General features: G+C 32.7%; 2 long non-coding RNA genes across 2 annotated transcripts; both read right to left on the bottom strand.

Moving 5' to 3' along the window:
- Nucleotides 1-8,240: 8,240 nt before the first annotated feature.
- LOC136276602 (uncharacterized) lies at nt 8,241-9,163 on the bottom strand. Its single transcript, XR_010715123.1, has 2 exons — nt 8,922-9,163; nt 8,241-8,570 (listed from the first exon to the last, which is right to left on the bottom strand). It is a non-coding gene; the product is annotated as an uncharacterized lncRNA (long non-coding RNA).
- A 2,814-nt stretch (nt 9,164-11,977) lies between these two features.
- Nucleotides 11,978-15,299, bottom strand: LOC117689305 (uncharacterized). Its single transcript, XR_004601649.2, has 3 exons — nt 14,672-15,299; nt 14,020-14,157; nt 11,978-13,560 (listed from the first exon to the last, which is right to left on the bottom strand). It is a non-coding gene; the product is annotated as an uncharacterized lncRNA (long non-coding RNA).
- Between the last annotated feature and the right edge of the window lie 1,786 nt (nt 15,300-17,085).

The following is a 17,085-nucleotide window of genomic DNA, read 5'->3' as shown; positions in this document are numbered from 1 at the left end:
AGATCTTTTCTCGTAATAACGAGATGCTTAACTTGCAATAACGAGATCTTTTCTCGAGATTACGAGAACTTTTTTTTATGTGGCCCTATTCGTCTTTCGTAAATTAAACCATGTCTTTAATAATGGAAATTCAGCCGTTAATTATTTGTAATTTTGGTTACAAAAAGTATTATCAAACAACTAGCATTATTGAATTGTGCATCTAACACAAACACAAATTTATAAAGTAAATAAATAAAAAAATATCACTGATTATCAATAAAAAATCATTTTTTTTGTTATTATTAAAAGTTGAAATATTCTTTGAAACCATAGATGACTCTTGCGCGATTTTTCCACGGTTATGACTTACAACTGGAATTCAAACAATGGAAACTAGATAGCCCTTTAAACTTACTTGCGTATTGAACCCTTTTTGATTATGAAATAAAACACCAAAAGTATGTTCAATTAAAGACTAGATTCTTCAAACTTTTGTCTTAGAATATTGAAGCTAGCGCGGTAAATACATGAACAGCCAGACTTTGTGGTATGATATATCTATATATGCAGATGTTTTTATAATTTTTTTCTTCAAATCGGCGTTACTTCCAATCACAAATTGATTTTTTTCTCAATTTTTGTTGTTTTACATAGAATTTTCATTTCAGCATTAAGGATAACATATGTCATCTATTCAGTGTAAAATAAACAAACAAATTATACTTTCGATGAGATATCTCGAATACTTCAATTAGTTTTCTATTTCTAATTTTGTCCTCGCGATATGCCAAAAACTGTAAGTGACCAAGCTACGAAACTTTTATTGATGATAGATATTAGTATGAAGATGTGTTTAATGGGTCTCATTTTGTCAACCGTCACTTTCTTCCGGTTCTCACCAAAACCGTTGAAACACGTGGAAAGATAGATCTCCGTTGAATAAATATGTGTTTAACATGTTTTGTTTGAATCGGCGAAACTTCCGGTTGTGACAAGAAGTACTTCTACATGAAAAAAAGCAATTTTATACAAATAAATACATGTGCATAAGAACGAAAAACCTATTGTTGACCTAGGAACAAGATCGAGTCTAATTCTTTTTATTTCCGTTGCCATAATAAAGATAATAAAACATCTTTTTTGAGTCACCATGCCCCTTTTAACAATCTCGATACCATGCAGGCACGTAGCATCAGGGGGGGGGGGGGGAGGGCGGCGGGGGGGGGGGGGGGGGACTTTTTTGGGAGCATGGAAAAAATTAAATAGGAAAATAAGGAAATTAGATATATGCTTCGCCAGCCCCCCCCCCCCCCCCTCCCCCCCGGGTTAGGATTTTGAAGATTTTGGGAAAGTCACAATTTCCTTTTTTTTCTGCTTGTCAAGATTTTTGGGGTGAATCTGATAGAAAGGGGAAAAACCAAGCATATTTTACATGCACTCTCATACTAAATAACTCGATTTTCTTTATGTATCCGGTTATAGAAAAAAATAAACGGTTTTTTAATTCAATGTATCAAACTTCAGCTGATTGGCTGTTACATCCGTTATATCCGGTTCGATACCTTTAACATGTATTTAAATTCGGGGCGGGTAGTGGTAGTTAACCGACTTTGCCTACGCATAAATATTTATTTCTTAATATGCTCGCTATGATGAATATAGAAACATGAAAAACAAGTTAAAAGAGGAGATTGAATTTGTAGATACGTACTTTTTTTTGGTTCTTGTAGTATCAAAGAAGATTGTGACGATCGATAGAATAGGGGGGAACCTGGCACGTTTTACATGCACTCTCACATTATTAAAATGATTAATTTTTCTATGCATCCGGTTATGGAAAAGATAACAATTTTTTAAATCAATGTAATAACCTGCAGCTGATTGGCCGTTACATATTTTAGTGATTCAAACTTTCCTGTTTACATGTACAATGTAACAATATGGACCAATAGCATTACTTCTTGTAATATTTTGAACAGTTAATTATGATCGAAACGATTTCCGGAAACACGCACACTACTTCTTAACGCAAGGAATGGGTATAAATATCAGAAAATAAAACCAGAAACCAACGAAAGGAGCAACAAACGTTTATTCTTGGAGGTAAGAGATAAGTACAAAATAATTGATATATCTGCTAGCTAGATAAATGCCTGTCTCATTAAAGGAAAATAAACATTTGTCTATCGATGTAGTTCTGCATTATTTATCTTAATTAATTTTTAAGAATATGAATATTATAAAAAACTATTGTTTGTTTATTTTTTAGAAAGTTGGCACCATTAAGAAAAGATGACAAAGTATTTTTTGCTGTGCTATTGCGTCTGCGTGAGTCTGTCTTTGGTTGTGGGTGGACATGATAAGATAATCTACGACATCTCCACTCAGCCCAAATGTATAGAAGTGATGAAACCAAGAACCTTAAAATGTCAGTGGAAAATTGGTCTCTACAACAACATGGATTACCTAATGCTCACAGGGAAAATAGCTGCCTACAAAATCATGTGGTTTAATGGGGCATGGTCCGGATGGTTCGTGCCCGGAATCAACGACCTCGACGGGAAATTCAACATCAATCCCGTCACCTGCGGAGAATTTCCTCAGAAGGGCAACACAATGAGAAGGATGTGGTCATACTTCTACGATCACACGCACAAATACATCTTGTGTTCGCCATGATTTTAAGATATCTAACTATCAAACTGCGCATGACTTCGTAAAATAGATTTTGATTCGAAAAAATTGTTTGAAACATATAGAATGTAACTCAACTTATTTTCTGTTTGCTGTATTTTCTAAATAAAAAGGCCTCTATCATCATTGTTTTTCATAAGTTTGAAAAAAAAGATTCTGACTTGGTCGTCGAAAGACAAATAGGGCCACATAAAAATATTTTATCTCGTAATTACGAGAAAAGATCTCGTTATGAGAAGTTATTCATCTCGTTATAACGAGAATATATCTCGTAGTATCGAGAAAAGATTTCGTAATAAAAAGAAAAGATCTCGTTATTACGAGGAAAGATCTAATTATTATGAGAAAAAATCACATAATTTTATGTCTGTAGAATGGTTCTGTTTTTATGGTGTCTTTATCTGCCCTGATTTGGTAAATTGATCGGTCATTTTTGACTAACATGACCCGGGACACCTGCTGTTAAATTGAATGTAGATGACGCTGATATATATATATATATATATATATATATATATATATACACACACACACACACACACACACACACACACACACACACACACACACACACATATATATATATATATATATATATATATATATATATATATATAAAGTCACAGTTGTCGGATAAAATATAAAAATCTTAAACATAAATTATACATATGAAATATACAAAAACATACTTTTTCCCAAATTATTTACGGAAATTCTTGTAACATTTATACATTTGGATAAATAACAAGAGACTATAGACTGAAATACCTTGCGATATTTGTTGGTTACAGAGTCAATTGAATTTTAATTTCAAGACATCATTTTCCATCGTTTAAACAATCTTGGTACTACTTTTATAAATAAGTGCAAAATGAGATGCTCTTTTCATAGTAAGAGAAAGTGAAGTTTGTGAATAATTCATCTGACTTACACTTTTATTCCTTGTCCATTCAAGTAAAAAACATGAAAAATCCCCCCCCCCCCCCAAAAAAAAGAGCACCCCCCCCCCAAAAAAAAAACACGAAAAAAAACCCCCATCTTTCTACATATTCTTTATAAATTGTCTACCAATGGTTATATATTTCGACTGAAAAACTGAAAAAGTTCTCTAAAAGCAAAACCTTTACTAATTAATACAAAAGACGAATAGGGCCACATAAAAATAATTTATCTCGTAATTACGAGAAAAGATCTCGTTATTAGAAGTTATTATCTCGTTATTATAACTTATAACGAGAATATATCTGGTAGTATCGAGAAAAGATTTCGTAATAACGGGAAAAGATCTCGTTATTACGAAGAAATATCTATTTATTACTAGAAAAAATCGCATCATTACGAGTTAATTATCTCGTATTTACGAGAAAAGATCTCGTTATTACGTGTAAATTATCTTGTAATTAAAAGAAAAGATCTCATTATTATGAGTTAATTCTCTCGTATTTAAGAGAGAGAAAATTGTTATAACGAGTTCTTTATTATTGAGATTTTTTGTAATTATGAGAAAAGATGTCGTTATTACGAGAAAAGATCTATTTCAAAATGGTGCGTTTCTGAAAAGACCTGTTCACCTTTCTATTCTATTCTTTTCTTTCTAGAAACGTTAATTCAATTTTTATTAATTCGTAAATAACAACGGTCATTATTCATTAATTTTTACATAAAATTATTGGATTTGACTTTTTATCTTTTATTAATAAGTGGAAATAACTTCATGTTATTTTACTTTTCAACTTATATTTTATAATCCTACTCCGAAGTAAATACCAAGTAGTCCTAGTCGTAAAAACACAATTCTATTTGTTACAGATGACTTTAATGACTACACAGTTTCAATCGTGGATGTACAGAGTTTATCCGAAATGTGTTTTTTATGTTCATACACAACATATATGTATATTGAAAATAATTGATTTTGTATATTAACATTTTGGAGTCTGAAAACAAATTATATGTATCATTCTTATTTTAAAATATATAGTTCAATTGATTTCCTAATAATTTAATTCTGGTTGTAACGCGCTTTCTGATTGGCTAAAAAATTATTTTATATCCTATAAAGAATGTTGCCTACGTCATAGTAAGACTTACGTCAAAAACGTATCAATACGCCTGACGTTACGTTTGAATTTTGTATAATTTTACGTCATTTTAAAGGTCAAATGACCGTTTTTATTAAGGAATGAATTCAATATTTATTTGTTTTATACGATATAAAACGGTTTGGGGCAGTTTACGCTTTATAAACCGCGAAGCGGTTTATAAAAACGCGTAAACTGCTCCAAACCATTTTATATCGTATAAAACTAATAAATATTGAATTCATTGCTTACAATTTAATTTTTTACTCTTCATTGTAGATAAAAACGGTCATTTGACCTTTAAAATGACTTAAAATTGTACAAAATTCAAACGTAACGTCAGGCGTATTGATACGTTTTTGACGTTAGTCTTACTATGACGTAGGCAACATTCTTTATACGATATAAAATAATTATTTTAGCCAATCAGAAAGCGCGTTACAACCAGAATTAAATTATTCTACAATGAAGAGAAAAAAAATTAAATTATAAGCAATGAATTAAATATTTATTAGTTTTATACGATATAAAATGGTTTGAAACAGTTTACGCTTTTTTATAAACCGCTTCGCGGTTTATAAAGCGTAAACTGCCTCAAACCATTTTATATCGTATAAAACTAATTAATATTTTATTCATTCCTTAAATCAATCTACTTTGCTCCTTCTTCTAGATCTGAAATTCCTTTAAAACTGCTTGGTCCGATTTTATATAAAATTTCATGTACGCTTTTGAACAATGATTATGCTAAGTAGTATATAATAATAGACTTTACATAAATCAAATAGAACAATGAAACGCGCCATTTTAAATAGATCTTTTCTCGTATTAACGAGATCTTTTGTCGTAATATCGAGATTATATTTTCTCGTTATAACGAGACAATTAACTCGTAATTCAAGGAGATCTTTTCTCGTAATAACGAGATGCTTAACTTGCAATAACGAGATCTTTTCTCGAGATTACGAGAACTTTTTTTTATGTGGCCCTATTCGTCTTTCGTAAATTAAACCATGTCTTTAATAATGGAAATTCAGCCGTTAATTATTTGTAATTTTGGTTACAAAAAGTATTATCAAACAACTAGCATTATTGAATTGTGCATCTAACACAAACACAAATTTATAAAGTAAATAAATAAAAAAATATCACTGATTATCAATAAAAAATCATTTTTTTTGTTATTATTAAAAGTTGAAATATTCTTTGAAACCATAGATGACTCTTGCGCGATTTTTCCACGGTTATGACTTACAACTGGAATTCAAACAATGGAAACTAGATAGCCCTTTAAACTTACTTGCGTATTGAACCCTTTTTGATTATGAAATAAAACACCAAAAGTATGTTCAATTAAAGACTAGATTCTTCAAACTTTTGTCTTAGAATATTGAAGCTAGCGCGGTAAATACATGAACAGCCAGACTTTGTGGTATGATATATCTATATATGCAGATGTTTTTATAATTTTTTTCTTCAAATCGGCGTTACTTCCAATCACAAATTGATTTTTTTCTCAATTTTTGTTGTTTTACATAGAATTTTCATTTCAGCATTAAGGATAACATATGTCATCTATTCAGTGTAAAATAAACAAACAAATTATACTTTCGATGAGATATCTCGAATACTTCAATTAGTTTTCTATTTCTAATTTTGTCCTCGCGATATGCCAAAAACTGTAAGTGACCAAGCTACGAAACTTTTATTGATGATAGATATTAGTATGAAGATGTGTTTAATGGGTCTCATTTTGTCAACCGTCACTTTCTTCCGGTTCTCACCAAAACCGTTGAAACACGTGGAAAGATAGATCTCCGTTGAATAAATATGTGTTTAACATGTTTTGTTTGAATCGGCGAAACTTCCGGTTGTGACAAGAAGTACTTCTACATGAAAAAAAGCAATTTTATACAAATAAATACATGTGCATAAGAACGAAAAACCTATTGTTGACCTAGGAACAAGATCGAGTCTAATTCTTTTTATTTCCGTTGCCATAATAAAGATAATAAAACATCTTTTTTGAGTCACCATGCCCCTTTTAACAATCTCGATACCATGCAGGCACGTAGCATCAGGGGGGGGGGGGAGGGCGGCGGGGGGGGGGGGGGGGACTTTTTTGGGAGCATGGAAAAAATTAAATAGGAAAATAAGGAAATTAGATATATGCTTCGCCAGCCCCCCCCCCCCCCCTCCCCCCCGGGTTAGGATTTTGAAGATTTTGGGAAAGTCACAATTTCCTTTTTTTTCTGCTTGTCAAGATTTTTGGGGTGAATCTGCCCCCCCCCCCCCCCCCCCCCCCCCACTTTCAGAACCGATGCTACATGCCTGCCATGATGTTAAGTGAAAACAAGTATTCCTTTTCAAGGAATGATCGGCAATAATGATATATTGATAGCTAGAAGCAATCAACATGATCAGTTTGATGTTAAATAATTTAAAAAGTACTGTATTTTTACAAAATATAGAATATTTTGAATCTGTACACCATAATTTCATCATTATAAACTGTCACCAAATTTAATTTTGAAATAAATTTGGGGAAAGCCGGTCGTAAACTCCTTGTCTAGTTTTATATTTTTAACGTTATTATTAAATGTTAATGTATCTTCTTCTTCTTCTTCTTCAGAATACTGAGTAACCGGTAGGGCTCTTCAAAGAGCATTAACACGTATGTACAAAGAAAGAGTTGTATTAAAATAATTTAATGCGACTGAAAAACATTGAATGCCATCATAACTTGGTATTGAGGTCGCATTATAATGTAATCTTGTTTATAAATCAAGCCGTCTTCCTAGCTACTATTATGCAACATCAATAGATCGAGGTTATTTCATGGAGCATCTTCTTATGATTGAGGTCAGTTCATCGAGGTCAACTGCATTACTGAATGAATCTTTCGATTAAATTCTTACGCGTGAGACAAAATGTGCATTCTTGAATTAACAGGTCGACCTGTATTTTATGTATGTTTGCATCTCTTAAGGTAAATGAACTGAAATAAAACTGGGTAAATGTTATATAAAACCAAACCAAACTTCAAGTTTTAATAAAAACTACCTATGCAAGCGGAATGTGTGCGCATGTGGAAGCATTTGCCGGATGCGTCATATGGACACAACAGTGATCGGCCGAAGAAAAAAAATCTTGAAAATTCGAGTACAAACTGAAAGTAAAAATATGAATTATTCTATAAGCCTCTGTAAATAATCGATAATTACGGACCAGCTGATAATTATCTACCAATTTGAAAAATGATAGACAAATGCCACGATAGTGTAAACCATTATGTAAATAAAAAATGAATGAAGCCTACACCTTTCCATCTGTTTTGTCTAGTGTAGCCCGGACAAATATATTTGGAAAAGACATTTTTATTCTTTTATGATTTCTAGAGTGCATGCTGTAAATTATGAACATTATATCATTGTCACGACAGCCGTCATGTGTCTAATCAGTAGAGCAATAAGACAAACATCAATGAGTATTTACAATTTTTATCTATAATTAAAATCAATAAATTTACAAATATACATATAATTAAAAAAATTTGATAAAAAAAATAATTGTTTATAAGAATCGTTCCATCCTACGACCTCCTATGGTGGTTTGTTGGTCCGTACCGTCCCTCCAGTGTTCCTCTGATGTGTCCTCTTTGTGTGCCATGTCCTAGGATGACGGGTTCCGTCCACCGGCTTCCAGTGTAGTATATGAATACACCAAGAAGGTTACACGGGTGGTATGATGATGATTACTGGAATACTGAATTACTGAATACTGGAACAATGGTTGCTGGAACATTGCTGGAACCTTTTAATTTTATTTACCCGGTTATTAAACAATATTTTCAATTAAACGTTTCACTAACACAATATACTTATTTAGTTAAGTACCGTAACTGCACACCGTACAATGACCTCTGAACATTAAAAATAAACGTTAACTAATAACATCGCATAAGTCTGCAAAAATACAAGCTCATAAATAAACTAACAAACTAGGCTTGTACAAATGCACCATCACTCTACGGTAAATAAACACGTATATATATAAAACTTTAACCCAAAAATATTATCTAACACGTATACAAAAACAGATACCTAAGTCCTATAATTTAAATATTACAAAGATGAGAAAAATATAAAGCAAAATCGAACTTACTCATAACGAATATTGGTTACCGTATAAATAAGCCGTATTCACACATCGTGCTAGTACTGCAGTGCCCGATAAACCACAAGGCTATTTATAGTTTTAAATCAAACAAATAGAACAGCCCGATTTTAGTCTGTTAATGAGCGATACCTATTGTGACAAAGATTGAGGCTCCTAAAAGGAAATACTACTTTACAGAAAAATTTACACATAAATAAATCTATTGATTGTGACAATCCTTATAAGTCATCTCATTAACCAGTGACGTCAGAAGCAAATTGAAAGTGGGAGGGGGGGGGGGGGGGGGGGGGGGGGGGCTAGAAACCTTTAAACCCCCCCCCCCCCCCAAAAAAAAGGTTTTTGGTTTCGTTAATATAAGCTTTGCAAAAAAATGTTTATTTTTAATTGAATGAAAATAAACGTCTATGCTAGCAGATATATATGCATATTATTTTTACTTAAGAGAAGTTTTTAAAATTCATACGTTTGTTGCTTCTTTCGTGGGTTTCTGATTTTATTTTCTGGTATTTATACTATTCCTAAAGAAATGATGTGTGTGTGTCTCCGGAAATCGTTCCGATCATATTTAACTGTTCATATTAACATATTAACTGTTTATATTTCAACGAGGGATGCTATTGATCCATTTTGATAGATTGTACATGTAAACAGGAAAGTCTGAATCAATAAAAATATGTAACAGCCAATCAGCTGCAGGTTTTTACATTGATTTAAAAAATCGTTATCTTTTCCATAACCGGATGCATATAAACAATTTAGTTATTTTGATAATGTGAGAGTGCATGTAAACGTGCCGGGTTTCTCCCTTTCTAACGATCGTCACAATCTTCGTTGATACTACAATGACCAAAAAAAGGTCCGTATCTACAAATTCAATCTCTACTTTTAACTTGTTTTTCATGTTTCTATATTCATCATAGCGAGCATATTAAGAAATACATAACATGCGAAGGCAAAGTCGGTTCAACTACCACCTAGTGGCACCTTCACGCCCCCATTTTAAATACATGTTAAAGGTATCGAACCGGATATAACGAATAATGTTAACATGATTTTGTTAATTGATGAAGTTTATATGTGATGCAGATTCATATAAGCCCTGAAATATAAAACAAGAATGTAATTCATATCAATTATATAACACTAGTTCAGTTTAAATGCTTTTCATGTTTCTATATTCATCATAGTCAGCATTTTATAATCTCAAGTATATTGCATCCAAATATATCAGTGCTTTTCGAATGAGTAAGTTTTCTTTTTATCGTATTTACAGATCACTAAATCTTCACACGCAATCTATTAAATTTGTTTTCTCGCTCTGTAGTGGGCGTGTAATTTAATTGAATGTCACTTTGAGACAAAATTGATAAATGATCATAAAATCAATCATCACTGTTATATATTTGATTTTTTTTGGTTTGGTTTTATTTCATGATATTTTTGTGCAAAATAAAGGTATAAAAATTGTCTTATTTATTTGGCATTACCCTGTTTTTATGCAGAGATAAAACTTGTAGCGAGGTCATTTAATGATGACCATAGATTGTAGATTGAGAGGATCGTCCCTTAACTGAAAAAACTTCACAAATATAAAAAACCTCGAAAAGGTAATTACAGTACAGTAGACTGAATACAGTTATTTCTGTATCAAATTTTTCAATGTAGGTATCAATATAATATGTTGAGTCTTTTTCGACTGCACATGACTTTGAGTCATTTTTATATATCTTCCTGCAGTCGTTGGTGCTGTGAAAGAACTTTAATAAGTGTTATATTTTTGTTCAAAATAAATAATTTCCAAGTAACATTCATGTTGCAAAAATATAGATACGATTGCACATTGATTACTTTAAGATTCTTTAAATATAGTCCCACTATATCCTTACATCGCTTAACCCCCCCCCCCCCGTCACTTATGAGTGTCCAGGAGGATGTGTCAAATGAAAATTTGTTAAAGATTGATATCAAACATTACCTAAAATGTAAGACTCGGAAAAGAAAACGATTTTTTTTTCAAAATTCTCTAAGTAAAATGTTAACAAGGTTGTGGAGGAAAAGGATATTCTACTTAACAATCTCAAACGTATCATTTATTTATCAAAAAAGAAAAAAAACCATAGAGATAAAAATGTTGACCATTGCAATTAAATCTAGCATCTAAAAAGTCTCTCTCTCTCTCTCTCTCTCTCTCTCTCTCTCTCATTTCAGGCGCGGATAAAGAATGAAGCAAGGGTTCTATACCCTTACACCTAACTTTACCCCCACCCCAATTTTGTTTATTTCTTAGGTACAACTGTTTCTTTTGTTTGTGAATTGGATAATTATACATATATGTGTATATTAATTTGTTTGTTATTTAGATTTATATCATTTGTAGTAATTATAATTTGTACCTGTGAATTTATATCTATCAACTATGGATAAAAAACATTTGATAAAACAACATTTAGATAAGATAAAATAAAATAAATAATTTTTCGACCTTCTATATTCAAGTGACAGTTACAGTGTGTGTTCCAGTGTAATTCACCATTATACGTAATTAATCTATAGTGTCTGGACCGTCAGAAAAGAGACACAGGTAAAACGCTTACCAAAAAATGACTTAAGATATGTCAGAAGTTGTCCTAAGAATAAGCCAATTCTAAGGAACGTTCTTAGGATACTTTTGAAACCAGCACTTAGACTTAAAAAGTGTCCTAAGTCTTAAGGTATTTCTTAGTACTAAGACATCATCATAAACATATCTGCAGGAGGAGAGATACAAAAATACTATTTCAAGAAACCAAATATTCTTAAGATTACATGGAGGATTCGTAGTTGTTTTATTACACTACGCAGTTCTCATGATTGTGGATATGAAAACATACTTTTTATTATTAAAACATTAAAAGTATTACACAAACATTTTATTACCGACAATGTAGAAATTAAAAACTGGTCATAACGTAACATAACATTATTTATTAAAAAGATCATAGATATTTTTGTAAAAAAATACCTTAGATATTTGAAAGACGCCATCCATAGAGAAAACAATAAACTTTGAATGCAAGCTTTTATAGTACATGTACACACCACAACACAAAATATATTCATTTCTAGTTATAAGAACCGTTTAAAAGGATAAGATATATAATGAATTGACAACATTGATAAAAACGATTATAAGCTAATAAACAGTTTTGCTGTGACAAACCCAGTTTTGACATTTAAACACAAACAAAAACTGTTTGTTTTCATGAGGAAAAAAAATACGAAAAGCAATCCTGATTTAGACCATCTAAGTTTGCAAAGAAAAATGACATTAACAAACTTTCAACCATCTCAAATACCCATAGATCGAAATAAAAAGATACAGGTAATATCAGGTGCCTAGGAGGAGTGAGCATCCTCTGCTGACTGGTCACACACGCCGTGTGCTCTTTGTCGTAATTAAAAAACAACAACGGAAAAGTCCGGAGAAGATTAGGTGATGATCTAACAATTAGTATGAAAAATTGTCATAACACAACTATTTCAACACATTAATTTTTTTAATATGTGTTACTTTTAACTTAAAACTGTTGCATGCTCCTTTACAGAACACTACAAAGGTTTGTTAATCTATTGGTAAATAAAGTTTATGTTATATAAAGAGTTCTATGTTATTTTATATTCAAAAAGAAAACCACGATAATGTGACGTTGTAATATTAAGAAAACATGTTATCATGGTGTATTTCTGATCAGTTGACAAACATGTTTATTCCATAGGATTCCATCTTTCTCTATGTTTCTTTACATTTAAGCATTGAGTAGAGGAATCGGAGCAGAGTATAAAGGTCTGGTAGAACAATGAGACTGGCAAACATACATAACATTGCTATAGCCACAGATCCTACATATACCACCTCTGGTCTTGTATCCTGTGCCGAGGTTTTGCTTCTAATGTATTTAGATGTCTTCTTTTTCGAGATTGTTAGGTTCTTTACAATGTTATCTATTCTTTCCTGTACTGCCTGTGGTGTCATTGTAGCGTTGGTCTCGATACAGGTACAAGTACATGGTCCAGCTCGAGTACTGTTGAATAAAGTTGACTTTAATGTGGTCGTCGAAATGGTTGGTGTACAAAGCGGTAGAAGTGGTATTCATAGTATGTGAAGACAAAACCGTGGTAGTGGTTGTTTTTATGCAAAGCGTTGGAAGTGGTTGGTGTACTCGAAGTAGTGGCAGTGGTTGGCGAAGACATGATTGTCGTAATGGTTGATGTACCTAAAGTGGTAGAAGTAGTGGAAACAGTTGAATAAGACGAAGTCGTGGTAGTGGCAGGTTTACTTGAAGTAGTGGGAGTATCTTGCAAAGACAATGTGTTGGTACTGGTTGGCGTTCTTGTAGTGGTGAAAGTGGTTGGTGGAAACAAAGTGTTGGTAGTGGTTTGTGAAGACAAAATCATGATAATAGTTAAGGTATTCGTACTGCTAGAAGTAGCTTGTGAAGACAAAGTGTCGGTAGTGGTCGCTGTACTCGGAGTGGTAGGAGTCGTTGACGAAGACAAACTTTAGGTAGTGGTTTGCACTTTACAGTGATGGATGTGGTTGGTGAAGAAATAGTAGATGTCGGCACAGTCAAAGTCGTTGCAGCTACTAAAAAATATTAAGACACCTGATTGGAATCCGTTGGGAAGGGAAAATACATTTGGTCTTTCATAACACTTGATCTTTAATATTCTTAGAATATGAAAAATTGCTAAATCTTGATTGAAGCTACACATATAAAAATGATATCAGGAAATTGTGTTTTTGATCTTTTTGAGTTCATGAGGTATTAGAGTAAACAGTAAGAAACATCCTGCTTTTTATTTGATAAATTTCATCCGTCCTATAATCTAAATATCTACAGTACGCTTGTTGGTTAGACAGTAACAAAATTAATTTTTAAACAAAAAGAAATGTCCCTTAAGTAATAAAAAAACTAAACTTGTAAAATAGATATTTTCAATAAAAAACAGTTAATACCATTGTAAAACAGTCGTTGGTAAAGCGTTGCTTATTTAATCACAATAATACCAATGACTTTATGAATAATATTCAAGTTAATATTACCTTCGCAACCGATGACATCTAAAAGGAGACTGCGATAGTCATGATGCTCTGTGGGGTAGAGGCGGAGATACCGGGCAACTATTGGGAAGGTAGAGTGTTCGTCACTGGAGTTGTTGTATCTGAATTTGCCTCGAACTCCTGTAAATGAAGTAAAAAGTCGGTAAATCAGTATGTAACTGAAAATAAACCAATCACTGAAAGAATCTACTAATTACGTGCATATTGTAACGATGTAATAAAGTTTGAGAAATTTGTAATTTGTTTATACCTTATACAACAAGAGAGCTTAGGTAGAACGATTGGTGACATACTAAGTGTTGCATCGTTGACCACATTTTATTGTGTAGACACATAAAAAACTAAATGATATATCGTGCTAGCGCGGTATTTACACTTTACATATGGATATGATACAATGCTTAATATGTTGAACCATCTTATTGTTTTGTTTATTTGTGTATATTCTGTGTCCAAAATATTTCTTAGCTGCTTTCTTTACATATTCTTCAAAGTTGAAATAAAATGCAATTACAGTATGATGCAATAAGTATTCGTACGAAATTGCGGCGTGTTTACATTCGCAACGAAAGTAGGTCAAATCAACAACGCTTTGTATTACAATTCTAAAGTAATTAAAACAATTTAAACTTACCTAATACTTTGTCAGGTGTCCTTTTAATCTAATAACACTAAGCAATCTGCGGGGTATGGATCGATATAGTGATCTGACGTAGTCTGTGGTGATCCATATGTCTTGAATCTCACGAAAGAGGTCCTCTTTACTCCCGATCCTCCCTACCCGTGTCTGAAGCTTTTTCTTGATCAGAAGCCACAGATTTTCGATGATATTTAAATCTGGGCTCTGTGCTGGCCAACTTAGAGTGGTAATGTTATTTCTATGCAGGAATTGCTGAGTACTTCTTGCCCGATGTACCGGAGCGTTGTCTTGCTGAAATAAGTAGTTTCAGGCAGGAAAATGACGGGCTACAACCGGCCATAAATTCTCGTCGAGGATCTCCTGGTATTTTTCAGCATTGATATTACCTTTAACAGCCGTAACAGTGCCTACTCCTTCCCACATTACACATTCCCAAATCATCACTTCATAACATGGCTTACTTTGTCTAGGTGTCACAAGATCAGGCCTCCATCCTTCGTCTTTTTTACGCCACACATGCACACGGGAATCGTGTCCTACCATGGTTTTGGATTCATCCGAAAAAATAACTTTATTCCAATAATTGTCAGTTGTCAATCGTCTTTTTTCTCGATACCATGACAATTTTCGATTGACCTCCTTCACAACAACTTTCTTTTTGGAAACACGCCTCGAATATCCATGCTTATGAAAATGTAGTTGCACTGTGCGTTTAGCAACAGGATGGTCAACATTTTCATTAAATTTGTGTGTTATATCAAGCAAACTGTCTCTTATGTTCGTCTTAACCAAACTTTCAAGTCTCCGATAGTCCAGAGCTGTAACTTTTGGGAAGCTGGCCACTTCGTTTGGTGTTTTTTACAGAGCCTCGCTGAACAATACGCTTTGTTAAACTAGAAATAGTAGTAAAAGGAATCCCTAATTGTTCTGCAACCTTCTGAATAGAGTTTTCTTGCTCTAATAGCCTCCGTACTACTTCTTTAACAACGCTCGATAACCCTTTACCCTTTCTACCCATCTGTCTTTCAACTTGTATATTTCCGGAAATAATGCAGACGACAACAAGTCACGTGATGTTTTGATGTCACATGGCGTGTTTTGCTAAAAATAACAACCGGTATCCCATAGCTATTTTTAAACAACATTTATTTATAGTCAAAGCAGAGACGTTTCATCGCGTAAGTAAACACGCCGCCATTTTGTACGAATACTAATTGCATCATACTGTACATGATTTTTAGATTAAAGACCTGGAAAGTCCCCATCACCCGCACTATTGAAATTCTTCGTTTCATTTATTAATATACTGTAGAACACAATATGTTCATTGTTTACTAATTAATTTGTAATGGTTACTACCAATATGTCGTGCTATAAAAATGTATAAAATTAAAAAAAAATTCAATGCATGCCACAGGCACATCTATTAGCATTATTTAAACCGAATTTGTCAGATATAAAGTATCCGCCCAATGGTAAACTCGCCTGCGTTCCTGGGAACCTTGTTCTTGAAAATTTTTTCCATCAAAAATAAAATCACATCAACTTAATCCATTTTATCTATTTTTTAAAAAATTTACCATAATTTGTCGATCAATGGTTTCTGCCCGCGATGAACGATGAACTCGTCCAACACTTTTCGCCATGCAAGACGTTAATTAGTCAATCCGCGTTCTCGGTTACCACGGTTTCGAAAGTTCTATCCAATTTTCTAACCAGAGGTCGTGCATTGCAATCGTCTATCCATCAAAACTAAAATTGCACAGTCAAGAAACGAATTCATTAATTCTATTAATTTAATATTTGTCAAAACTTAACTTCTATGTATACTCTAAGTAAGTCCACAATAGATATACTAACTCTTTACGTAATAATTCAATATTATTTCATTGCAAGTATATAACTCCCTCTGACTTTGATCCGCCAAAGCGTATCTACCACCTAACTCTTATTTTGCTATTTCGGGCTAATTTATCGAAAATGAAAGTAGGTTAACTTATTTAAAAATAATTTCACCATAACTGCTTATCAGGTAACATTCAGTTGTAGCTTACGGACATCATCATACACGTGTTGAAATACCAAAGGTGTTACTCTGGTGCGGGCATTTTCTCGTTTATTTGCAAAAAATCTTAATTTGTAAGTATAGATTTGTTTTCTCGTGCATATAATAGTTTTGAGTCCGATGCATATGCTTAATTGCCTCAAACCATTCATTATGTCTCATTTAAAAATCAAAATTAGAACCAGGCGGCGATATGATCGGATAAAACTGATGGCTTATAATGAACTTTGCTTATCTAAAACTAATGATAAAATTCAAAACGTCTTGCAATTATCAAAAATCATGATTTACACTTGTTATGTGCACAAATACTGTAATTTCACTATAATTTGAGGGTATAAAT

Source organism: Magallana gigas, chromosome 6 (genome assembly GCF_963853765.1).
Source record: "Magallana gigas chromosome 6, xbMagGiga1.1, whole genome shotgun sequence".
Lineage (NCBI taxonomy): Eukaryota > Metazoa > Mollusca > Bivalvia > Ostreida > Ostreidae > Magallana > Magallana gigas.
This window is presented reverse-complemented; position numbering and strand designations above follow the sequence as displayed.